The sequence below is a fragment of the Balaenoptera physalus genome (genome assembly GCF_965194825.1).
Source record: "Balaenoptera physalus genome assembly, chromosome: X".
In the NCBI taxonomy this organism is placed as follows: domain Eukaryota; kingdom Metazoa; phylum Chordata; class Mammalia; order Artiodactyla; family Balaenopteridae; genus Balaenoptera; species Balaenoptera physalus.
This window is the reverse complement of record NC_138903.1, coordinates 31,850,769-31,877,551: the sequence shown is the minus strand read 5'-3', so window position 1 is coordinate 31,877,551 and position 26,783 is coordinate 31,850,769. Positions and strand designations below refer to the sequence as shown.

General features: G+C 37.5%; 1 long non-coding RNA gene and 1 pseudogene across 3 annotated transcripts in view; both read right to left on the bottom strand.

Annotated features, from left to right (window-relative positions):
- Positions 1-26,783, bottom strand: part of LOC309652666 — an 857,026-nt gene that overhangs the window by 577,711 nt on the left and 252,532 nt on the right. The gene's annotated exons all lie outside the window — the stretch shown is intronic.
- Positions 1-26,783, bottom strand: part of LOC309652561 (melanoma-associated antigen B16 pseudogene) — a 392,313-nt pseudogene that overhangs the window by 326,560 nt on the left and 38,970 nt on the right. Inside the window, exon 3 of one of the 2 annotated variants that reach the window (XR_014268752.1) lies at positions 19,676-19,786. The product of XR_014268752.1 is annotated as a melanoma-associated antigen B16 pseudogene (transcript). Of the gene's footprint in view, positions 1-11,167; positions 19,787-26,783 lie in introns of those variants that run through there. The other variant, XR_014268754.1, reaches the window with a different exon arrangement.

The following is a 26,783-nucleotide window of genomic DNA, read 5'->3' as shown; positions in this document are numbered from 1 at the left end:
TAATCATCCAGGAAATGCAAATCAAAACCACAATGAGGGACTTCCCTGGAGGTCCAGTGGTTAAGACTTCACCTTCCAATGCAGGGGGTGTGGGTTCAATCCCTGGTTGGGGAGCTAAGATCCCACATGCCTCACGGCCAAAAAACCAAAACATAAAACAGAAGCAATATTGTAACAAATTCAATAAAGACTTAAAAAAAAAATGGTCCACATCAAAAAAAAAACTCTTAAAAAAAAAAAAACACACAATGAGATATCACCTCACACCTCTCAGAATGGCTATCATCACAAAGAACACAAATAAGGAATGTTGGCGAGGATATGAAGAAAAGGGAACCCTAGTACCCTGTTGGTGAGAATGTGAATTGGTGCAGCCACTGTGGAAAACAGTTTGGAGGTTTCTCAAAAAACTAAAAATAGACCTACCATAGACCCTGCAATTCTACTCCTCAGTGTATATCCAAAAGAAAATACTAATTCTAAAAGATACATGCACCCCAATGTTCATAGCAGCATTATTTACAATAGCCAAGGTATGAAAGCAACCTAAGTGTCCACCAACAGATGAATGAATAAAGAAGAAGTGGTATATATATACAATGGAATACTATTCAACCATAAGAAAGAACAAAATTTTGCCATTTGCAGCAAAATGAATGGACTTAGAGGGCATTATGCTAAGTGAAGTAAGTCAGAGAGATAAAGACAAATACTGTCACTTATATATATCATATATCATATATGTCATATATCATATGTCATATATATGTCATATATCACTTATATGTGGAATCTAAAAATTACAACAAACTGGTGAATATAACAAAAAGAAGCAAACTCACAGAGATAGAGAACAAACGAGTGGTTAACAGCAAGGAGAGGGAAGAGAGGAAGGGCAATATAGAGGTAGGGGAGTAAGAGGTACAAACTATTAGGTATAAAATAAGCTACAAGTATATATTGTAGAACATGGGAAATATAGCCAACATTTTATAATAACTATAAATGGAGTATAACCTTTAAAAATTGGGAAACACTACATTGTACACCTGTAACTTATATAATATTGTACAGCAACTATACTTTAAAAAAATAACTTAGCCTGAAAAAAAAGAATCTCTAAATTCCAGTTTTTTTCTATCATGTAGAATTTGCAGCTGTAATAAAAAGAGGAAACTTTCTTTTAAAATATAAAATAAAAATCATTAAACAAAATGTGACTATCTATTGAAAGTATTGAGCCCAGGAGTGGTAGATCCACAAGGAAAGCACTCTAGCGTTCATACAGTAGTCAGAAACCTGAGGTAGATGCTTAGATTATTGATTTTAGACTTTTCTTCCTTTTTAATATACATTCAATGCTATAACTTCCCTCTAAGCACTGCTTTCGCTATATCCTACAAATTTTGGTAAGTTGTGTTTTCATTTTCATTTTGTTCAAAATATTTTTAAATTTCTCTTCATATTTCTTCTTTGATCCATGTGTTATTTACAAGTGCGTTGTTTACTCTCCACATATTTTGGGATTTTCCAAATATCTTTCTGTTATTTATTTCGAGTTTAATTTTATTGTGGTCTGAGAACAGACATTGTATGCTTTCTATTCTTTTAAACTTTTAAGGTGTGTTTTATGATCCAGAAAGTGGTCTATGTTGGTATTCACCAAGTCCATGTGAGCTTGAGAAGAACGTATACTATTCTCTTGCTGTTGGATGAAGCAGTCTATGGATGTCATTATACCCAGTGGATTGATTGTAGTTTTGAGTTTAGCTATGTCCTTACTGATTTTCTGCCTGCTGAATCTGTCCTATTTATTTAAAATTTGTTATTGGTTTATAACATAAGTTTCATGTATTGAATATTATATTTTGGCTTCTGTATACACTACAGTGTATACAGTGTATACATCACCAAAAGTTTAGCTTCCATCTGTCACCATACTGTGGATCTGTCCATTTCTGAGAGGTATTGAAATCTCTGATAGTGGATTCATCTATTTCTCTTTGCAATTCTATTTGTTTTTGACTCACATAGTTTGATGCACTGTTGTTAGGCACATACACGTTAAAGATTGTTATGTCTCCTTGGAGAATTGACTCTTTTACTATTATGTAATGCTCTTCTTTATCCCTGATGACTCTCCTTGCCTTGGAGTCTACTCAGTCTGAAATTAACATAGCGACTTCTGCTTTCTTTTGATTAGTATTAGCATGGTGTACTTTTTTCTATCCATTTACTTTTAATTTATATGTGACTTTATATTTAAAGTGGGTTTCTTGTAGACAACATCTAGTCGGTCTTATTTTTGATCCTCTCTGTTAATCTTTTAATTGGTATATTTAGACTACTGAAGTTTAATGTGATTATTGATATAGCTGGATTAATATTTACCGTATTTGTTGCTGCTTTCTATTTGTTAACCTTGTTCTTTGTTCCTATTTTTGTCTTAGACTCTTTTTCTGCTTTCATGATTTTAATTGAGCATTTTATACGATTCCATTTTCTTTCCTTCCTTAGCATATCTGTTACACTCCTTTTTTTATTTTAACTTCTTTTTAGTGGTGCAGGCATTCATTTTAATTGGTCAGAGTAGAGGACATATCAGTTGTTACATATTTTGAATATCACTGTTACGTGGTTCTAAATATCCAAAGATATTTATCCAAATGAATCCATTTTATTTGTTGATATTGATTTTTTTTCTAAATACTGCTTCAACTATTACTATTACTGTATCTATTACTCAAATTTATTCAAACCTTGGTATATTTCTTATTACAACTCTATAAGATATATATTATTAACCCTGTTTTGTATAGGAGGAATCTGAGGCTCAGCAGGGATAAATAATTTGCCTAAGGTCACATGGCTTCTTGGTGGCAAAATAAAGACACCAATTCAAGCTTATTTGACTCCTAAGTATGTGTTAATATTACTGAAATATCCAGATTTTCCAGTGAGTGAGTGAGAAAGGGAGAGAAAGAAAAAGGGAGAAATACAACAGCTTTCATAAGTCAAATTAACAAATATTAAAATTAGGACATCTTATATATATGAGTGTAACATAAATGGCACTTCCATAAATAAGGGATGGCATATGTTTTACTTGATATAGTAGTTTTAGTAGAATGAGGATGGTAATGCAATGCAGGATAATCCATTTGGAAAGCAGTCTGACGATATATACCAAGTATCATAAAAATATTATTATACTTCATTTAATAACTATATTTTTAGAAATGTTTCTATATAAAATATAATTAAATATTAAAAATGTACATGCATGAAGTTAGGTGAAATCTGATTTGTAATAGCAAAGAATTGAAAAACCTAAAAAGTTAAAAATAGTATTGGTAATAAAATCAGGTACACCTTGTTTGATTAAGTATTATAAAGTCATTTAAATGATATTTCTAAAGAATGTTTAAAATATGGAAAAGATTTCTGTTATAATGCTAAGTAAAGAATAAAATCAGGATACAAAATTGTGTGTATGCTATATAAGCATACTTATGTAAAACAAAAACCTCTGCAGACATAGGAAGGAAATACATTTAATGTTAATAGCTTTACTTTGGTGGTACACTAGAATTGAGTGTTTTAATTTGTTCACCTTTATATATTTCTGCTTCAAGAAAATTATTTTGGGCTTCCCTGGTGGCGCAGTGGTTAAGAATCTGCCTGCCAATGCAAGGGACACAGGTTCGTGCCCTGGCCCGGGAAGATCCCACATGCCGCGGAGCAACTAAGCCCGTGCGCCACAACTACTGAGCCTGCGCTCTAGAGCCCACGAGCCACAACTGCGGAGCCCAGGTGCCACAACTACTGAAGCCTGTGCGCCTAGAGCCCGTGCTCCACAACAAGAGAAGCCACGAAAATGAGAAGCCCGCACCCCGCAACAAAGAGTAGCCCCTGCTCGCCACAACTAGAGAGAAAGCTCACCCACAACAACGAAGACCCAACACAGCCAAAAATAAATAAATAAATAAATTTATTTTTTTAAAAAAAGGAAATTATTTTGATTAATCCTTGCATGGTCATCAGCTTTGTGTACCATTATTCCTGCCTCTGCTATATCTATGTATGAGACACTTGTCATTTGCTTATAACTGAACTTTGAACACTTAGAGGACTTTAGGGTAATATTCTTCTCTCTGATACCATTTATCCAAATAGATAATACTATACTAAGGCAGCCTTGTTTGCATAGTACAAGACACCCATGGTCTATATTTGTCAAAGACTTTTCCAAACCTTATTATACATGTGAACGTAATTACATAATACTACTTAGTAACAGAGGTATGTCTTATGGGGAATATTTTTATAGTAAGTTACAAAACTTTTAAAAATATTTTAATTATTATCAACTATCACTTAATCTAACTTGGAGCTTACACTCAGATATTTATGAAACTAAGGATTTATAACCATTTTATTAAATGTAAAACCTTCTATGTAATTAGGATCTAAGGTTGGGAGTATGCGTCCTGGGAACAGACTCCCATACTAAGTAACTGGAAAAGTCACTTAGGTTCTCATTACCTCCGATAGCGTCTTTATAAAATGGAATTGTATCTATCTTGTAGGATTGTTGTAGGAATTTAGTGAGCTAATACTTACATGACATTTACACGTAGAACAGTTCCTGGTAATAATAAAAATGTTCAGTGTTTGCTATTACTATTATTCCCTCCAGTTTTGAAATTCATTTCGTGTTCAAGTATCTCTGAAATGTTTCTCTCAGCTGCTGTCAGTGTCTCTGTAATTCTTCCACAGTCAGGCTATTTATCTTTTTTTATTCTGTTAGAGGTGATTGGAGTAGGGATTCTCAGTTGCTGCCTTTTCACTCAGCACCCACTAGTGATATAGACACTTGGTCATTAGTAACAAGGCCTCACTGGAACAGTGGTTCTCAACCTTAGAGCCACAAGCCATACTGATCAACAATGAATGAAATCAGTATATTCAGTTCAAATTTCTGGAAGCCCAGCTTGGCTAGGATTTTCCCTGCTGCTATCTTACTTTTTCTACCTTAAGAATTCTAGTTTTCTCTCCCCTATGACATGAAAATGAAGAAAAATAATCTGTTCAAAAGACTGGCCCCAAGAGTAAATAAAATTTTCCATAGCCGGGCTCTATCCTGTCAGAAAAAACTATTTTTCTCATCATTCTTAAAGAAGAGTAAAAAAGCCTTTTCCCCATTTTCTCTTTTTCTTCAAGACAGTCATTTTTTTCCTCCCTAGCTTTTACCATTAGGAATCCCTAGCTAGAAATAGTTGGAATCCAATATCTTCTTAGGAGCACTTAGAGCACGCTTAGGCCCTCCTTGACCTTTTCCTTTCCTTTGGGTGTCAGGTTCCTTCTTCTGATGCTTTGCTCCTGCTGCTTCTGTAAAAGTCAACTCAGCCCAGATGACTTTTTTCCACAAACCACCACACTATTCTTTCCATAATACCTTGTCCTGGTGAGGATGGCCCTCACAAAGAAATGCGGTGAGAAAAATAAAGGTTGTTTGCCATAAACACATGTAGTGGTTATAGAATACTATAAACATCCATTAATACATCCTTGGGAAGTTTACCTTGGTTACTCAAGGGGATCCAAAAATCTGCTATTTTAAAGAGATGAAAACCATAAATATGCTTATTGAATCTGGCTCAACAAAGTTGTCTTGAGTGAGAGATTATAGGACCTTCTCAGGGTTTTCCTGGGCACGTGCACAGCCCTGCACTTGCATGTGGTCTCTAGATTCTCACAATTATGTCAGAGCTTTTCAAAGCCCACTGTGGGTATCTCATTACCCAGATCTTCCTTTTAAGTTTTTTGGTCAGCCTCTTGTCCCAAATGGTAGTGCCTTCTTAGGCAGTTGTGGTGTTAATCCATTGCCACTGATTTCTTTTGTTTGTTTGTTTTTGGACATATGCCCTTAGTTTGGGCTTTTCCCACTGAATGTGTTCTGAGATGGATCAAATTACATGAAGCCTTGTAAACGGGCTTTTCCCAGGGAGCTGCCAGAGGGATAAAATAGTGGCAATTCTCTAGGGAGGGGGCTTTATGAGGAGCTGCAAACCTTTTCTACTTATTCAAGTGTCTTCTAGGCTACTGGTTTTCACAGCTGTGAAGGTTGTTGAAGCTGCCTGTTGTCAATATGACCTTGGAGGTGTGGAGAGGGGGATGAAGATAGGGAAAGTTCCATCACCACAAAATTCGCCTTTCCTTCCCAGATTCAACTGTTTCTCCTGAGTAAACGCTCCTCTGGTTACAGTAGGACTTTAACTGTCAAGGTTCTGAAAAGGTTGATTTTGACAATTTTGGCCAGTGTTCTTTTTGTTTTTACAGCTTTTTGGTCATCCTTCCTCTATCATTCCAGAGCTCCCACCCTTCCTCTTGCTTTTTGAGCCCTGCTGGTACCACACATTGGTCAAATATGCAAGCAAAAGACAAATAGCAAGGGTTTCAGGTAATGCAGCCCAAAATCATTCTTCTAGAACAAAGAAAAAGGTTAAAAATGAAAGGAGTATGTCTGGAGGAGCAACTGGAGATTATCCACCACATCATTTTTGTAGAAACTGACGTGTACACCAGAATACCAATTTCTGCCTTCACAATCAGAAGTAATTTTCACATGCACATGCACATGCACTTGCAATTGAAATGACTAGGGCATCCTCTCTCTGTATGCAGGAAGCAAACTTATAATCAGCAGTCTGCTTGTTGGCAGGAAATCGAAAAATACAAGTAAATAATAATGTCAAGTTTAGTTTGCTAACAACTTCTGTGTCTGAAGTAGGAGTATGTCTGGCAACAGAACCATCTTCTCCCTACAAAATACTTGGATGGGTAGTGCTAATGGCTTTTTAAAAATCATTCTCCTTTTCCTATACTTTATCAGCTGAATAAACTCCATTCTCATCAACACCATTTTTCAGATGCACATTTACTCAGATAGATTTAAAGTCTTACCAAAATGGAGACATTCCTCTCTCCTTAAGTTTTTTTTTTATATCTTCAAATAATTTTTCATTCACTGGTTTTATGCTTAAATTCTCAGAAAATTATCTTATTTTCCATGTTTTAAAGTTATTAGGGTAAGGTAGTTCCATGTTTGCTTTGGATACTGTCTATATTGGACTGGTTATGTGAGCCCTTGTGTACTCAAGAAGATCCATAAATTTACTATCGAGAAGATAAGAATCATAAATGTGTTCATTAAAGCAGGCTGAAGAAAGACGTCTAGACCAAAAGAATCCTTATTAGTATTTTCCTATAGCACAACTGAGTAAGGTGATCTAGAAAACTCAACACAAATACAAATTTAACAAAAGACTCTTTTATCTATATTGTAGTTTTATATGGATTTGTCACTTTAAAGACCTACAGACTGCTAACATATGAAAACTAATTGCTTGATCATAAAGCAAAGTTACAAAATAGTTTTTATAAGTCAGCTTAGGCTAAATTTTGCTAGAGCAACTTCCAACAGAAAAATATCAGTGGTTTACTATAACAAAGATTTATTTTTCACTCAGTTTACATACCTATTATGGGTCTGATGTGACTTTATTCCAGGAGTCCTGCCTAAGATACTTCTAGTCTTTCAGCAGGTAAAAAAGATATGAATAGTAAGGCACATTCTGGCCAAAAACTCTTCTCAGAAGTGACCCAGTTCACTTCTACTTACAAATCATATGGCCAAGCTTAATTCCACAGTACAGATAAGTGTATTTTTCCAGTGGGAGAGGAAACAAAGTGCAAGGAAACATGGTGAATATGTTTGACAATAAAGTGATATATCATACTCTCCTAGTCACTTACCTCGAAAACCAAAGTTACAAGTGTTTCCAAAAAGCATCTACGGTACCTACTATATCCTTCTTATTAGGCCTTATAAGCATGAATTATTAATATAGCACATTAACTGAATGTCCCATAAAAATTTTAAGATAATTAAGGTCCCTGTGGACTAACTTAGTGAATGGGAGTTGACATCATAGATCTGAAGTGAATTGATGAAGTAGCACTGCTATCCATGCCAAGTGACAGCTTGCTATTCTTCTGTCCTCTCCCTTTTAAAACAGGGGGACAAAATGGTTGCTAGATCACAAGCTGCACATCAAGCCTGTGTTTTGTTTGCTTAAGCAAAGAAAGCACGTCTCTAACAGTAAACAGATTTACCATTATTCACTGTTATTCTTCACAAAAATGTTTACCTTATGCTTGGTCAAAACAAGGCATGATAAAGAGGATGTAACAGAAATAATGACCTCTGCACAAAGAATTCACTTTGGCTAACTTAAGTAAAAGTGGTTTATTAGAGAATATTGGGTAGCCCTTGTAAGGCTGAGAGAAAGTGTAGAGGCTAGCGCTCTAAACTGAGAAACAGGATTGTCTTATTCGGGAAAGTGCTGCTGCAGCTATGAGAACAAACACCACCAGCAATAATGACTAAGAACTTGACTTTACAGCCACTTTCCAGCACCAGTGCCATTTCTGTGATAGCAAGTCATCCCTTTTCTGAAAACTAGATGCCTCTTCTGCCAAGAAAGCCAGATAGAATGGAAGCTCCATACTGGTCCTGTTTTCTCACACTGCTCACCTTTGAATCAAATTCACCCATAGCGCTCCTGGTCACATGCATGTTCCTAGCTGAAAGGGAGGTTTGGAACATGACATTCTGCTTTCTATGTCTGTGAGATATATAAACTTCACAATGAAGGAATTTCCCTAAATATAGTAAAACTATTATTAATTAGAATAATGAGCAATCATGAATATGTCATATACTTCTACACATGGAAGTAATGGACTAAATATACAAGAGAAAACTAAATGCTAAACCTACAAGAGAGAAGCTAACATGAGACAGAATGATTGGAACAACAGAACTCTGGAAAGCTTCAATAAAAGGAGACAAGTCTTTGAAAGCATTGCTCACCAGGTAAATTTAAAATAATATAATTGGGCAGCACTATTTACAATAGCCAGGACATGGAAGCAACCTAAATGTCCATCCACAGAGGAATGGATAAAGAAGATGTGGTACATATATACAATGGAATATTACTCAGCCATAAACAGGAACAAAATTGTGTCATTTACAGCGACATGGATGGACCTAGAGATTGTCATACTAAGTGAAGTAAGTCAGGCAGAGAAAGACAAATATCATATGATATCGCTGATATGTGGAATCTAAAAAAATAGTACAAATGAACCTTATTTACAAAATATAAATTGAGTCCCAGATGTAGAAAACAAACTTATAGTTACCAAGGTGGAAAGGCAGGGAGGGATAAATTGGGAGATTGGGATTGACATATACACACTACTATATATAAAATAGATAACCAACAAGGACCTACTGTATAACACAGGGAACACTATTCAATACTCTGTAATGACCTATATGGGAAGGGAATCTAAAAAAGAGTGGATATATGTATATGTATAACTGACTCACTTTGCTGTACAGCAGAAACTAACACAACATTGTAAATCAACTATACTCCAATAAAAAAATTAATTAGAAAAAATAAAATAATCGATTGTATGTTTGTAAAAGGGACAATTTGACCTTATACCTGTCAAATAGAAAACAAATCCAAATAAATCCAGACTTGGTAAGGAAACACTTTATTCAAAAGGACTATTGCAAAGAGATTGTTGCAAATAGAATGTTCTGACCATAAAGTCTGTGAGCATCTTGAGAACTTGGCAAAAGGAGCTTTTCTTCTATAGAGAGGAGTAAACAAATTGGGAATGGGGAAGAGGGAAGAAAAAGTGGCAGTCAAACAGATCAGGGAATGCTTTATTCTCAGTCCAGCCTATTCTCAGGAGATGTTGTTAAGGAGGGGCTGTATCTAGCTCAGACTGAGGGTGGGTCAAAGTCCAGGGACCAACCAACAGTTTGGTTAACAAGCATTTTGTTCTGATTGACAAAGGGGAGGAATAAGCAGTTCTGCTAATCATTTATGAGACAAAGAATGAGAATTTGATAATTTGGAGAGTGTGTGCCTGGCCTTGTCATAGGTAAACAAGGGGAGCATTCTTGCGTCTTACCTAAGTCGTATGGAGAAGGGTGGTTCTTTGCAGTAAACCCTTGCTCATAACAAAATGGTAGGGAGGATTCCCTTATCCTTTACTGTTTTTCAGGAACACAGAAATCAGCTCTAATTCAGCACTGTCAAATCCAATGCCCTAGCCAACAGAGTGTGGATACTACTACACCCCTGCACTCTAGTTCTAGAGATTTATTCTCTCCAGAGTTAAACCAGAGAGGATATGCATTTGAGGATACCAGGCACAACTGAGAACAGGAGTGAGATGTTATAGTGAAAACATGGGAATTAAGTGAGACCTGTTAATAGAATGGTGAGAACCCACCGCTCCCCACAAGCTCCCTTCTGCATTTACTCTGAGAAACTATAAAATAGGTCCTAACTAGCCCAGGAGCAAAGGCCTACAAATACTGCCATTCATAGAGCCCCTGATGAAATGACTGGAATCCTAATCCACCAATTTGTGAAGACTGATATTTTTTAAGGCCCATCCATGCATAAAATACATGCAATCAGCATACTTTTATCTCACTCCTAAATATAAATGGACAAACAAGGATTCTGATACTTGGGAAAACCTCTAACAAGAAAAGTGGGGGGGGGGGGGGCAGAGATGGAGGGAGGAAAGAAGGAGGGAAGGAGAGATAAAGAAGAAATTTATTAAAAACAATTCAGGGAAAAGAAAATAATAATAATATTTTTAGAAAAATAAGGAAATATTAAATCTATTGAAGAAGTAATAAATGCCATCAAATTAAAAAAAAGTTGAGAGACCAAGAAATGGAATAAAAATGTCAATAAAAAAGTTTAGAAGATATTATCAAGGAAGTATTTCACAAAATAGAAGAAAAAGAGTTGCAAGATAGGATGAAGAAAATTTTTTAAATTAGGGGATAAATCTGGTATGACTAAATCTGAATAACAAGAGTTGAGGAAAGAAAGAAATGGAGAAAAAAAAAAAAGATGTCAGGGAATTATAAAAGAAAATTGATCCAGAAAACCTTCCAGAAGTAAAGGACATCAATTGCTTGAATTGAAGGGGCCCACTCAGTGACCAGAAAATTAAAAGGAAACAAACACACACACAATTATAAAACACCAATAATAAAGAGAAAAGTCTTAAAATATAACGGGGGTGGGGTATGAGAACAAAAATCACGGATCAGAATGGCATTGGATACCTCACTGGCAACATTGGAACTAAAGAGAGGATAATGAAGAAACACCTAACATTTTTAAGGACAAATTATTTCCAACCTAAAGTATTGTACCCAATCGTATTATCAAATATGAGGATAGAATAAAGGTATTTTAGAATGTCAATGGTCACTCTCTAATAGATAAGGAAAATTACTGGAGGAGCTGTCGTACCAAAAGTTAGAAAGTAAATGATGAAAGAGGAAGAAATGGAATGTAGGAAATAGGGGTACAACACAGTTGAGTGGTGAATGAAACTCTGAGGCTGATGCTGAAGGGAAATTCCAGAAAGACAGCTGTAAGCAAGCCAAGAGAATAATTAGTCCAGATTGGAGAAGAAGGATGGAATGTTTAAGGAGAGACAAATCCAAGAAAATGGTGAAACTGATAGGATATTTGATGCATTTGAACACTTGATTGGAAGTTTAAAGCTCTACTGAAAAGATTGGAGATGAGTTCATGGGGAGATATTTAAGTAAACATGTGATTATGTTATAAAGAGGCAGATCTTATAATTAAGTTCTACACTAAATACTTTGGAATTTATAGGGGGAAACAAATCTGCCTGTGGAACTCCTTGCAAAGAAGATGTGACCATTCATTCAATCACTTATTCAACAAATGTTAGTTAGGGTCTAATACACATCAGGCATTACTCTAGGTGCTGGGAACACAGCAGCGAATAGCACAAACAGTCCAGTTGGGGAGAAGGAAAATTAACAAAATGAATAAATAAATGTTAAACGCTAAGAAGTAAAATAAAGCATCGTTTAGGATCAGGGGTGCCAAAAGGGTGAAGCATGGGAGAGGAGAGTGGGACTTAAAGGAGCAGCCATTGATGGATAAGGGAGCCTGCTAGGCTGAAAAGGGAATCCATCGTTTAGAAGAGCCTGCCAATTGCACAACTATCCATTATGCTGCTCCATGGATGATTCAAGCCACTTGTTCTGAGATCTGGGAAAGTCTTGTCAGTCCTATAACTGACTGAATAGCAGTCTTTTCATCATCCCAGCCAATCGTTAAGCACCAACTGCAGACATCTATTGGACTGTTTCCTAGAAACAAGCCTTTCGGGTAGTTCTCGGACCAGGGAATTAGCTTGAATAATTTTGGTTGAAGCATTATCTCAAATTGGTCATAATTTGGTATAAAGATTTTCCAAATGGACTTTGTTATCAACAGATATGAATTTAAAATTCTAGCTCTGCCATTTACTCTCTCATTGATTTTGGACAAGGGTAGTGGACTAGGTTCCCCAGGCTGCAGAATCTAACATGGAGTTTGGCAAACAGGATGTTTAGTAAGGAGTCCCCTGGGGATCAACAGCTGGGGAAGGAAGGGGAACGAAGAGGGATTAGGTAGAGGGAAAAGTCATGCTTCAGTGCCGTCTTGGAGACCCCAACCATTCCCACTGGGAGCTTGGGCACTGGGAAAAACCCTTCAGAAATGTCCCAAGTTGGGCCAAGATAGGTATTTTTGCACTCATTTTTTTCCGTTTATTTGAAAGGAGATTTATCAAGTACAGAAAATCCATTTGATTGTTTGACAGAACTAGGGTTATGTTAACATATGGATACAATTTACTGGCATAGATTATTTTGAAACATTCTGAATAACACAAAGGTAACAAAAATAAGGAAGTAACCTTTTACATAAAGGGAGATTTTTCCACCTGGGGATTTTACATCAGGATGAGAAATTTAGCCACAGCTAGCATTTAAAGGCTACCCTGAGTGCATTCAGATATTTGAAACTATTTTTAGGCCTCATTGTCTCCCTGACAATGCTTTTCTATATTGAGGTCATAGGAAAATTGGAAACCATCCTGTATAGAAGTTGCATTTTAACTTGTGGCTTATAAAATACCCATTTCTAGACAAAAACAAAGCACTGTAATCAAATTTATTTAAAAATAAAAATGCTGCTTTGTTTTTAGAGGAGGATGTGCTATAACTACCATTAATAATTCAGTCCATTAATTATAGAAATAAACTAATGGTTTTCATTTTTTCTTTCATGAGTCGTAAGACCAAATAAGACTAATATTTAAAAGAAATGAAATCTAATCTGCAATTGTTGTTCTTGCAGATATACGCAAATGGAAATTCCTCACTCCATACATCAATAATTGACAAAATTAATTAATAAATCTATATACTGACAAATATGAACTGATAAACCTCTGTATATTCTATACTGTTCTGGGCATTATGATGAAATTCACCTTAAATATAACATATAGTCTCTGTCCCTTATATTCCTTATTACATAGTTATTCAAGACCCAAAGAACCTGAAAAGAGTACAGCCATCCCTTGGTATCCATGGGGGATTGGTTCCAGGACCCCTGCAGACACCAAAATCTGTGGATGTTCAAGTCCCTTATATAAAATGGTGTAGTATTTGCATACAACCTATACACATCCTCCCATACACTTTAAATCATCTGTAGACTACTAATAAAACCTAATATAATGTAAGTGCTATGTAAATAGTTGTAAATACAATGTAAATACTATGTAAATAGTTGCCAGGGTATAGCAAATTCAAGTTTTGCCTTCTGGAACTTTCTGCATTTTTTTTTTCAAGTATTTTCCATTTGCAATTGGTTGAATCTGCAGATGTGGAACCCATGGATACAGAGGGCTAATTGCATAGTTAAAAACTGATATGTATCTGTCAGGGTTTTGTGTTGCAAACTGAAACTGACTTTGGCTTACTTAAGCAGAAAATGAATGTATGGCAAAGATATCTGTCAGCTTACAGAACTGACAGGACGTCTGGAGAACCAAGCTCAGAAAATGAAAGTACTGGGAGGCTTGTATAAGAATAAAATGATACAAGCTTTTTTCACTGCTGCTGAACTCAGCCCCTTGTGCCAGATGCTTCCATAGCCGTACATCTAATTGTTCCTTTCCTTCACATTTGTGACACTCTCAAAATTCACGTTCTCTAACCAGTTAAGTTGCGTTGTGTTGGTTGCCAGGGGCAGAAAAAAGGAGATTCTCCTTATTTGGTCTTTTCAGTGGGAGTTTGGGTCCTGTCCTTCACAAAGATTCCAGTTAGGGACAGTTACTCCAAACTAAAGAGGATAATTGGGTGCTGGGAAGTCAAAAAATGACAAATGTTTGCTACAATGTGAGCATTTTGAAGTTTGTTGGAGTCCAGTGGACAAAGATGAATAAAGATGGAGTAGCCAGTAAAGGACTTCATGGAGAAGGAATGAATTAAGATGCATTGGCCCACTGTTTGACACTGGGGTGAATGGAGTAGGGCAAAGCTGAGGAGAAGTGAAGCTTGGTAGTCTTGCATGTATCAGAAGCCCTGATTGCTGCAATTCAAGGAGAACCAGTGATGAGATCTACAACTCCCTGACATGCTTTTAACCCTCCTTCTTCTGCCACTCTGAGTGGGTATGTGCCCCCAAGTCACAATGGGTCATTATTCTGCAGCCTGGTCATAGAAACCCAGGTGTTTGCAAGTTTGATGGGACCATGGAGATCACCTGGGCTGAAAGAAGTTCCTTATTTTACAGAGGACAGATCTGAGGCCCAGAGAGGGAGAGTTACTTACTCAAAACTGGTCAGTCAGCAGCAGAGTCAGAATCAGAACCCAGCAACTTGGCTCCAAGGCAGGTGCTCAGTCTACTAAATTTGTTAGGTCTGTCACATCCTCATTACACCAAGGGCCACTGCCTTGTTCAGGTCCTCACTTTGACTGTCGCTTTGGCCTCCTAAACTGTCTGTCCCCCTTGGGTTACTCCAGCTCTCTGCGGCTGTCAGGTTTATCTTTAAAAATGGAAGAACTGACCATGCCTTAACCTGCAGTGATTTCCCAAATGAACGAAGTTCAGACTCCTGAGCCTAATTCCTGAGGTGCTGGCTGCCCCTTAGACCTGCAATACCCAAGTTTCACTCGAGAGTCAAGTCCTTGTCAAGCTCCTTCCATTGTTTGTAGTTGCATATGCTTTATCCTCTCCCTGTGATTCCTTCATCCCTTTCCTTTCTGTGAACTTCTTTACATTTCAAAAATCAATTCAAATCTAATTTTCCCAAAGAAGATATTGTTGAGTATCCCACAAAAGCTTTGGCATAGCCTTTTCTATGGTCCCATAGCATCCTCATACACATAGCCATTGCAGTCCCAACTGAGTGTATTTGTTTAAACATTTCTCTTCCTCTCTCTATTTGAAATGTCCAGGAAACATATTGAATCCTCATGCCCAGGTCAATTTTTAGAAAACAACAGGCATTCAGTGAGTAATTCTGAATAAGTAATTGAATCAATCCACCTTTCATAACTTCCAAGAACTTCTATGGGCCCAGGAACACGGACTTGAGAAACATCTTCTGTGTTTTGACTTAAATTTCACCTGCACCGATCAAAGATCATTTACGCTTTGAAGTTCTAACCCAATTTTAACATCTTTAGCCTTTTACAAGTCAAAGAGTAAATGTTTCCACAAATATAGCTTTGTCATCATTTTCATTTTGAGAATGGACTGTTTTACACATTTTTTTATGAGAAGATGGTTCCCCAAACTGAATTAATACAATAATCTATTAAGACTCTGAATCATGTCATGAGAAGTAGGTCCAAAATAAAAGTTGAACTCCTTAAAACTAACTAGTGTAAGGATTTGAGTACTTTTAATATATAAATTCTAGAGGCTTGCGGCACTGTTTAATTTCTAATTTCTCAGTGTTTTATGTACTAAACAGACTTTAATATGGTGACTGTTCAAGAGAGCTGTTAGTAAGAACTATACTGTTATACCTTCCCTTTCCCTTTCTCTACTTCCTAACACTAACTTAAAGGAGTAAGAAGTAAAGAAAAAAGGGAGAGGAAGAGCTAAGAGCAATAGGAAATGACTGGCAAAGTGAGCACCTGGGAGAATTCAGTGTCTCAGCCAGAGTTATTCTGATTTCAGAAGTGTATGGATTTGGGAAATAAAGATTTTACAGAAGTGCACAGGTTCTTGAAGAATAGAGCTAAACTCTTATTTTCTATTCCAGTAATAAGTGGCATATGTTGCCCCCATCAGAATCTGGGAATATAAAATGACTAAGACCAGGTACAACACTAAATACCACAATGGCATGAAAACCACATTGACGGGTTTATGAGGGCTCTTCAAGGACAGCTGTGCCTCCCTGCCACCTTTCCATGGAATCCAAATCAATAGAAAATGGCATTTCAGCATTGCACTCCTGCGAATATTAAATATCAAATACTCCCAATGCTGGCAGTGAGTGAGCGCATTGATTTTTTCTCCTGACTCCACTAGCATCCTGCTAATGACGCCTGCCTCTGTGGACTTTTACTGTATGTGCTAATATGCACCACGGGAAGGATGCATCATATCAGAACACCTAACCCTGTGAGAGCAGTTTGTGGATAAAGGACATGTGCTCTTAGAACCACAGCCCATATTAAAACATCTGACTTAGGAAAGAATCATACCTGCCACAAATTTATATCTTATCAAAGTGAGTTTGCATCTTTGGAGGTCTGTGTTATGTCAGATCTATGTATGTTATAGAGGTATAAACTATATAATAAAAGATATTGAAGAGATAGTCCTCAATAAGGCTGTAAACGATCCTCTAAAGCAGTGATTCTCAAACTTGGCTGCACATTGGAATCACCTGCAGAGTTATAAAACTCTGTCTATTGGACCCAACCCACAGGGATTCTGATTTAATGGTTTGGGTTGTGTCCTTAGCATCCGGATTTTTAACTATTTTCCAAGTGATTCTAATGGGCAGTCAAGGTTGAACACTACTGATGTAAAGAGTATGTGCTCTAGTTCAAGTCTAGAGAAGGCATTCTTCCATCACGTTAGTCACTGATTACGATTATATTTGTTTGTGCCCTGGCTCCCTCACACTCACATTCACATGCTTGATATGCTTACCCAGCTTCTGGTACTGATAGTGTGTGCGTGCATGTGTGTGTGTGTGTGTGTGTGTGTGTGTTTAGGGGAGGGGCGTGTGTACCACCAGAATTTGAGAAGGAGCTAGTCATTTAGAGTATTTTGCTTTGTTCATACTTAACTTGATACTTTTCTGGAAACTTCAAATGAGCGTAGACTATTTCAGAAAATGTTGGTGACAGACGGTCATCTCTTTAGACTATTTATTGGTATAAAACTGGAATTGATTGTCAGCTTGAACACTGCGTAGGCTCGTCATTTAAAACAAATGGTTTGGGACAGCAAGAAGTGCTTGGTCTGCTTCCTGGAATTGACCATCTGGGTGCTCAGCCGACTACAGAGGAAGATGGCTTAGAAGGGTAGAGAGACCCTTCCTACCTATTTCCAGTACCGTCTGGCCTGCTTTTCCTAGAATCAAAATATATACTGACTCTAGTGAGGCCATAAGAGGGTCACAACTGAATCAGACAATTGTTCCAAAACCAAATAGTTTGGGATGGGGTGTGGATGGGGAAGGGTCTAGCACCACTGCTGTACTGCACACAGAGACACGCCATACTGCCTGGGTCACTGTGAGCCGTGAGCCGTGAGCCGTGGGTGAAGGATGGGAATGGAGGGTCCTCCCGAGACACTCCAGAGGCCTCCTCAAGCAGATACATGATCTTTCTCAGTGCTCCTAACTTGCTCATTCCAACTCCTTTCCCTCATCTTCTCTCATTCAGCAATTGGCTTTCTGTGCTTTCAATTGCCCCAATCTTCCAGGCTATCATCTCAGCCTAAGGAAATCAATTTGGCCCCTTAAAACTTGCAAATGTGGCACTTTGGTTACAATGAATGTGAATGGCATTTGAACTGCCCAGTTACTGCTGGTTCTGCCCAGAGGGTTAGTGGTGAGGGGTTTCCTTTGGTCCCAAGAATGGGGTTTGAAATAGTGAAAGGCTTCCACTCTATTTCTTTTTCTTTAAAATATGCCTGAAATTATTCATATCTCAACTTGCAGGAGACAATTTCCTTTCAAATATTCCCACCTGGGTCACAAAAGAAATTCTTCTTCCTTATCTACTTGGACTTTGACCTGATTTCTAACTAAACAGCATCTTCTTATATTAAGAGACTTTTTCCCCTTTCCCTGATCTGGGGATGTTATAAGTTTCCTTGTATTAACTATTAATGAAGGGCATCATGCCCAGATTGCTTCACTCTGATCTCTAAATCCAATGTGTCTAAGAGAGGCAGAGAAACCTCGGTTCACCCCCCCACACTACATTATCAACATAGTCCACCATTTTTTATCACTGATGTTTACTTAAAGGTATGGAGTTCAGTCAGAAAATGACAGAGGATAATAAAGTAAACTGCCTACTGCTCAAAACAAATATTATCTATATGATGAATATAAATGCAAAAGGACAGAGACTCACTTGCAATTTTAACAGGAACAATAGGTTCCACAACTACCTCACTATCAATGCTTTTGTAGCTAATAATGATGACAAATCTCTCTTGGTACTCTTTTGTAAGAAATAAAAAGCCAATAATTAACCTGTCATCACACACACAGACATAATAAAGGGATTATCACTTAGCATAGGGTCCTGTGTAGAATAGGCATTCAAGAAATACTTGTTTAATGCATGGAAATCAGAATATTTTGCTAGAGTAATTATGACTTTGGTTTTGTTCACAATTTTGAAAGTACTGCTTCCAATGAGTGGAATCAGCTACTGAGCATGTTGACAATTTGAAGACATTTGTGACCCACCTTCATTTGATTACATTACAAAATGAATTGCTTGGAATCTTATGTGTGTACAGAATGCAAAAAGTGGAGAAAACACCGTATGGATTCAAACTGTTCCAGATCAAAGGCATGAATAATCTTTCTAAAAATGAAAAAAATTATGGGGAAAGCTCATTCACTTGAAAGAGGACAGCTGTCATTTTCTTAGCTATATTACGCGCAGTATATACTAAAGCCTTCTGTATGGAAAAAGAAATGGATGTAAGACTGCTACTGATCTTCTGGGATTAGTAGATAATGAAAAAATTAGAAAAGAGTGAAGCCCACACTAAGCTACCCGTACATACATGACTAAGAAGCCTGAATTTGCAATTCAATCTTAAGGGAATAAGATTTCCCCTTCTCAAAATGACTCAGGGAACAGGTAGTTCTATATCAAGCATCTGTTGTTACAACCCCTCCTTTACGTTATTTGCAACACATCACCAGATACAACCATTTTTGGAAAAGCATTTGAATTTACCTACCTCTGTTGAGATTAAGGAAACTGTCAAAAGGAAATAGTTTGGTTTGTGATGGCTGCAACTCATCATATCAACATAAACCACATACCCCTAACACGTACATGATTTAGGCTGAAATATTAGAAAAATTATTAAGGGTGCTATCTTAGTCTTCTAAGGCTACAATAACAAATATCATAGATTGGGTGGCTTATAAATAACAGAAATTTATTTCTCACTGTTCTGAAGGCTAGGAAGTCCAAGATCAAGGTGCTGGCAGATTCAGTGTCCGGTGGGAGCCCACTTCCTGGTTCATAGACAGCAGTCTTCTCACTGTAGCCTCATATGTCCTAAAGGGCAAAGGAGATTTCTGGGTTCTCTTTTATAATGGTACTAACCCCGTTCATGAGGGCTCGGCCCTCATGACCTACTCACCTCCCAAAGGCCCCACCTCCAAATACCATCACACTGGGTTTTAGGATTTAATATATGAATCATGGATGGGATGGACACATTTAGTCTATGGGAGATGCCCTGACATAGACTGTTGGCCATTAAGAGTTGCTGACTTCTCATTTCATGTTCTGCTCTAGGAGTCAATTCCAATAAATGGCATTGGATATCAAAGTTGGCCTCAATCATATTTGTCCAGCCTCAGTTGAGAAGTTATGTCATAAAAAAGACAATTTTCAGAAAATAAGCCTTAATTTATCTTCTTCAATCAATTATATCACAAGAACTAAATCTTCTTTAGGAACCATGAATCTAGATAAGGTGGTTCCTGGCACATGAATTTTTGATTGTTGGGGGGAGTAAGCTACAAGGAACATGTGAAGAAAAGAGTATGTTTGGGACCCTGTCATGCCCAGGGGTATGCTACCTATGGGTGCTAAAAATGCATCAAACATAAATGGGCAGATGAAGCATACCTAGAGAAAAGTTGGTGTCAAACCTAGGAAATTTGGGACCATATATATCAGGAGAAACAGTAAGATAAAGAAATGATGATAAAATGAAATAAAAAGTTTGTTAAACAAGAGAAATAAAAGAGAAAAAATAAGTCTAGGAGAGAGGTGGGGTCAGATAGGAAAATAGTTTGTTCTTTTGTTCTTGGAATTATTACTCTATATCAAGCTCTATATTAAGTATTCAGAAAACTTAATGGACAAGAAAGTTATGGTCTCTGTCCACAAGTCCTTGGGTGAGTCTTTTATTTGGGATCCTACTTAGGTCATCTCTTAAATGTCAGGTTCAGCAATGTATTAGGGTCAGAAGACCTGTTTCTTTCAAGGCACAAAGTGCCTGTAGGTCACTGTGCAAACATTTCCTTAAAGGTGACTTGACAACAGTAGTCCAATTAGTGATACCCTTTCTGGAATCATTAGACTTCTTTTTTGCTGTACTTGTAGCTATTTATTTTTTATACCTCTTGAGGACTCAGCAGGTAAGAAAGTAAAGGAAGGGCTTCCCTGGTGGTGCAGTGGTTAAGAATCCGCCTGTCAATGCAGGAGACACAGGTTCGAGCCCTAGTCCGGGAAGATCCCACATGCCGCGGAGCAACTAAGCCCGTGCGCCTCAACTACAGAGCCTGCGCTCTAGAGCCTGTGCTCCACAACAAGAGAAGACACCGCAATGAGAAGCCCGCACACTGCAAGGAAGAGTAGCCTCCACTTGCCACAACTAGAGAAAGCCTGCGCGCAGCAACAAAGACCCAACGCAGCCAAAAATAAATGAATAAAATAAATAAATTATAAAAAAGAGAGTAAAGGAAAAAAATTTTTCTAGTATGTTACGGCATCTAGTGAGAATTCCACTATGACAGCCTTGCAAAAGGAATCTCCTTGTTTGGAAAAATATATACCAAATAGAAAAAAAAAAAAGATATACCACATTCACTCAAGTGTATAGTATTTGGATCATTCTATAAGGTTTGATCCTGTTAAGGTCCCACTGTTGCTGACTTTAACAATTCTAGGAAACTAAAAGGTTAGTCAGAGACATGCAGTAAAAAATAAATACTGCATTTTAAAATCTTGCTCTTTCATTCTTTTAAATTTGTTTTTCTTCTTCTGAGCAAATCAGAACAATGTTCTGCTTGAAAATAAATTCCCATGATGAAGAGTAGTTCTTGGGAAAAAAAAAAATCAGTAAATCCAGAGAATTGGTGGTGTTATCTGGGCAGTTGGCCAATCACCCTTATGTTATCTAGACTTAACAACGCATGCAGTGATAACACCAGATGGTCCATTTTCCATCTGTCCAGAGCCACTCAAATTCTTTCCAAAGAGAAACATTTGGGGATTCCCAACCTTGATATGCCCAAAGACAAACTGTGAAATGCAAGCGGAAAATAGGAAGAATGAAAAGTTCCCTTAAGGGTGCTTTTTTGTAAGTCACCAAAAATTAATGAGAATTCGCACTGTGATTAAATTGCTAGTACTCTTTTGGGTTACCAATGAATATTGACCAATAATCATTCTATTCACTGTGTGCTCCTCACCTTAATAGGGAGTGTTCATCCCTCTCTTATCAGAGTTTCACTCAGCTGCACACACTGAGATTGCTCAAATTGTATGCTCAGCCACATCTAGTTTCTGATCTTGACTAGATTTTGACCACAGCTGGTAACCTATTAGCTTCATACCCAGGTCTGGCAAAATATATTGCCTCTTTAATCCTCGTATCTGATGTACCAAGGGTGCCCGAAGCTGCAGGCTCCCTACATTTGAGTTTCCCAGACACAGAGTGGCTTCTGCTCTGGTTGCCTATTTTGTACTCTAGTTTTCTTTCTCTCCCTCCCTCCCTGCCTTCTTTTTTTCCTTCCTCCCTTCCTTCCTTCATTCCTCCCTCTTCCTTTTTCTCCTCCCTTCCTTCCTTCTTTCCTTCCTTCCTCCCTCCCTCTCTCTTTCTTCCCCTCTCTCTCTCCCTCTACCTCTCTCTTTCATAAGGCTAGTTTGCCTCCTTTCAGTTAAACCCTGAGGGACTTTAACTCAGATCTTTCACAGATAGTTGTTCAGCTCTCTGCTTCTCTTAGCAACCTGCCTACCCCAGTCATTAGTGAAGGGATGCCAAGACACAGGAAGGGATGCTCAGGCCATTCTGGACTCCTGAGGTCTTCTGCCGATGTCCCATGGGGTGACAGCCTATAAACCCCTCCCGCTTCTGAAGAAGCGCTGACACAGAAGCACCTCACAGGACAGCCAAATGAAAAGACAGCCCCTTTATAGTCCCACCCACTGTCAGTGAGGCACACCAGGGCAATATACAGGATAGAGGATTTTATCCATCACACACATTATATTTCATTTCCCTTTTTGCTGCTTTCTTCCTGCCTGTGCTTAACTCCTTAAAGATACATTCTTGAATTTTATGCCCAGACTTCTACACTATTCTCCTGATTCCCCAATTTTGCCTCATTTTGGGGGGTACAGCACTCTGGAATGAAAACTATAAATAGTGACACCCCGTTTAGCATGCAGCAGGTCTTGGCTACTTCCTCCTCTTATTCCTATCCTCAAAGGCAGTGTCCTTCACAGATAGCCCTGGTCAGCAAGCTGTACATAGAGAAACAGTTCTTTTGGTTGGTAAAACTGACACTGATTGAAGAAAGCTAAATGGGAAAACAGTAAAAAGCTAATGGTTAGACTAAACTACCATTAATTTTTCCAAAGTATTCTACAGTCTATGATTCTATAGAAATGTATGCTATATAGGAACTGATGAAGATGATTTCTGGTCAAGAATTCAGGATTGGGGAGTTCCCTGGCGGTAGTTAAGAATCCACCTGCCAATGCAGGGGACATGGGTTCGAGCCCTGGTCCGGGAAGATCCCACATGCCGCGGAGCAACTAAGCCCATGCACCACAACTACTGAGCCTGTGCTCTAGAGCCCACGAGCCACAACTACTGAGCCCACATGCCACAACTACTGAAGCCCATGCACCTAGAACCCGTGCTCTGCAACAAGAGGAGCCACCACAATGAGAAGCCCGCGCACCACTATGAAGAGTAGCCCCCGCTCGCCGCAACTAGAGAAAGCCCGCACGCAGCAACGAAGACCCAACGCAGCCAAAAAAAAAAAACAAAAAAAAGAATTGAGGATTGTACCCATAAGTTTGGAATGATTTATTCAAAGGTTGTTAGGTTTAAAAGGGGGACCTCATTTCAAGGGATTAACAAAAACAGAATTTTCAGGGTAAAAAGATAAAGAGAGATAAGGACAAATACGTTATTGACACTTTGTAGGCAGAAATGTTGAAGGTTACAAGTTTATATCCAACCCTGGGGTGCTCCTGAATTTCTGTGAGTGACAATGCAAAATATCTAAAATGGCAAATGGAAAATAATTTTAAATTATGTCGTGCTTTAGAGAAAGCCAGAGTCAAGACTTGGACAAGGAGCTTTGCATGAAATCTAGCACTGCCACAGAAAATATGGCTAGACTTGGCAACTGGCTGTTCATGTGGGTGAAAAGAAATTAAATGTAAAGCTGATCTCAGGGCTTCAGAATTTAGAATATCTGGCTGTAGGTGATCCCTTGAAGATAGAGGGTAGGGAATGTATAGATAGAAGATTCTGGGTCTACTCCCCTTGAAAAAATTCTTACTAAATGCATTTACTGTATTCTCTCTGTGACAGTTATTAGTGAATATTTTAAAGCCTACATTCTACTAATGATAACTCTATTTGCATAGCTTATACCATACATTTCTTTATAAGAACCTTTGGATAAATGAGAGTATCAGATAGGCTTCCAGAAGTAGAGAAAAGCCTCCATCAAATGGTCAAATTTAACATAATGAATGGACAATTTTCATAGGTTTGGGCAGGTTTAAAGAACAAACAAGCAATTATGAAGTCTCCAAAGACTAACGTCAGCTGAGAGGCATTACTTCTTATGCCTGAGGTGGCACAGAGAAGAAAGGGTGTTAGGAGAGTCTGGTAAGAACTAGTCATGCATGCTAGCGGCTATCAGAAATGAGGCATGGCCTTAGAGGGACACAGCTATTGCCAAAACCCTGGTGACATAAGGAAGGATCTGGTGATGGGAAGGAAATAAATCAGCTGTGTTTCTGTATTCTAACAGTGATCTATCAGAAAGAGAAATTAAGTCAACAAATCCATTTACAATAGTATCAAAAAGAATAAAATACTTAGGAATAAATTTAACTGAAGAGGCGAAAGATCTGTACACTGAAAACCATAAGACACTGATGAAAGAAACTGAAGAAGGCACAAATAAATGGAAAGATACTTCACGCTCATGGATTGGAAGAATTAATATTGTTAAAATGCCCATAATATCCAAAGCCATCTACAGATTCAATGCAATCCTTATAAAAATTCCAATGGCCCAATTTCATTTCTTTTTATGGGTGAGTAATATTCTATTATATATATGTACCACATCTTCTTTATCCGATGTGGATGGACCTAGAGTCTGTCATACAGAGTGAAGTAAGTCAGAAAGAGAAAAACAAATACCGTATGCTAACACATATATATGGAATCTAGAAAAATGGTACAGATGAATCTATTTGCAGGGCAGGAATAGAAAGGCAGACGTAGAGAATGGATGTGTGGACACAGCGGGGAAGGGGAGGGTGGGCTGAATTGGGAGATTAGGTTTGACATAAATACATTACCATGTGTAAAATAGATAGCTAGTGGGAACCTGCTGTATAGCACAGGGAGCTCAGCTCGGTGCTCTGTGATGACCTAGATGGGTGAGGTGGGGGGGGGAGGTCCAAGAGGGAGGGGATATATGTATACATATAGCTGATTCACTTCACTGTACAGCAGAAACTAACACAACACTGTAAAGCAATTATACTCCAAAAGAAAAAAAATTCCAATGGCATTTTTCACATAGAAAAAGCAGTTCTAAAATTCTTATGGAACCACAAAAGATCCTGCATAGCTAAAGCAATCTTGAGAAAGACGAACAAAGCGGGAGGCATCACACTTGCTGATATTATTATATATATATTTATATATATATTTATATATATATATATAAAATATATAATTTTATATATATACACATATTGTATATATATAACATATATAAATAAAATATATAATTGAAATATATAAATTTTATATATATATATATATATATATATATGCATAAATAAAATCATGTCTTCTTTATCCATTCATTGTTGATAGAAACTTAGGGTTTTTTCCCTGTATCTTGGAAAAATGCTTTTCTTATGAAAAATGCTGTAATGAACTTGGGAGTTCAGATATCTCTCTGAGATCTTAGTTTCATTTCCTTTGGATATGTACCCAGAAGAGAGATTGCTGGATCATATAGTTAGTTCTATTTTTAATTTTTTGAGGAACCTCCATAATATTTTCCATAGTGGCTCCCTGATATACATTTTCATCAATAGTGCACTAGGGTTCCCTTTTTCCACATCCTCACCAATACTTGTTAACTCCTGTCTTTTTGAAGATAGTCATTTCAACAAATGTGAGGTGATATCTCATTCTGATTTTGATTTGTATTTCCATGATGATTAATGATGTAGAGCACCTTTTCATGTAGCTCTTAGCCATTTGTACATCTTCTATGGAAAAATGTCTATTCTGTACCTCTGCTCATTTTTTGATTAGACTGTTTAATTTTTGGCTATCAGGTGGTACAAGTATATGTTTTGGATACTAACCAACCCCTTATCAGATATATAATTTGCAAATATTTTCTCTCATTTCATAGGAATGGAATTTTGATTTTGTTGTTGGTTCTCTTTGCTGAGAAGGAGGTTTTTAGTTTGATGTAGTCCCACTTATTTTTGCTTTTGTTGCCTTTTGACGATCCAAAAAATCACTGCCAAGACCAGTGTCAAAGACCTTTTCTCCTATGTTTATTTTTTTGGGTTTTATGGTTTCAGGTCTTAAGTTCAAGTCTTCAAACCATTTTGAGTTGATTTTTGTGTATGGTTTAAGGTGTACGGTATTTAGCATGGATAGACCTTGAGGACAGTATGCTAAGTGAGGAAAGTCAGACAGAGAAAGATAAATACTATATGATAAAAGAACCCAGTTAATAGAAATAGAGACTAGAATGGTGGTTACCAGTTGCTGAGGGGTGGAGGAAATGGACAGATGTTGGTCAAAGAGTACAAACTTCCAGTTATAAGATGAGTAAGTTCTGGGGATCTAATGTACACCATGGTGATTATAGTTAATAATACTGTATTATATGCTTGAAGGTTGCTAAGAGAATAGATTTTACATGTTCTCATCACAGAAAAAGAAATGGTAATTATGTGATGTGATGGAGGAGTAAGCTAATGCTATGCTGTATAATCATTTTACAATATATAATTGTATCAAGTC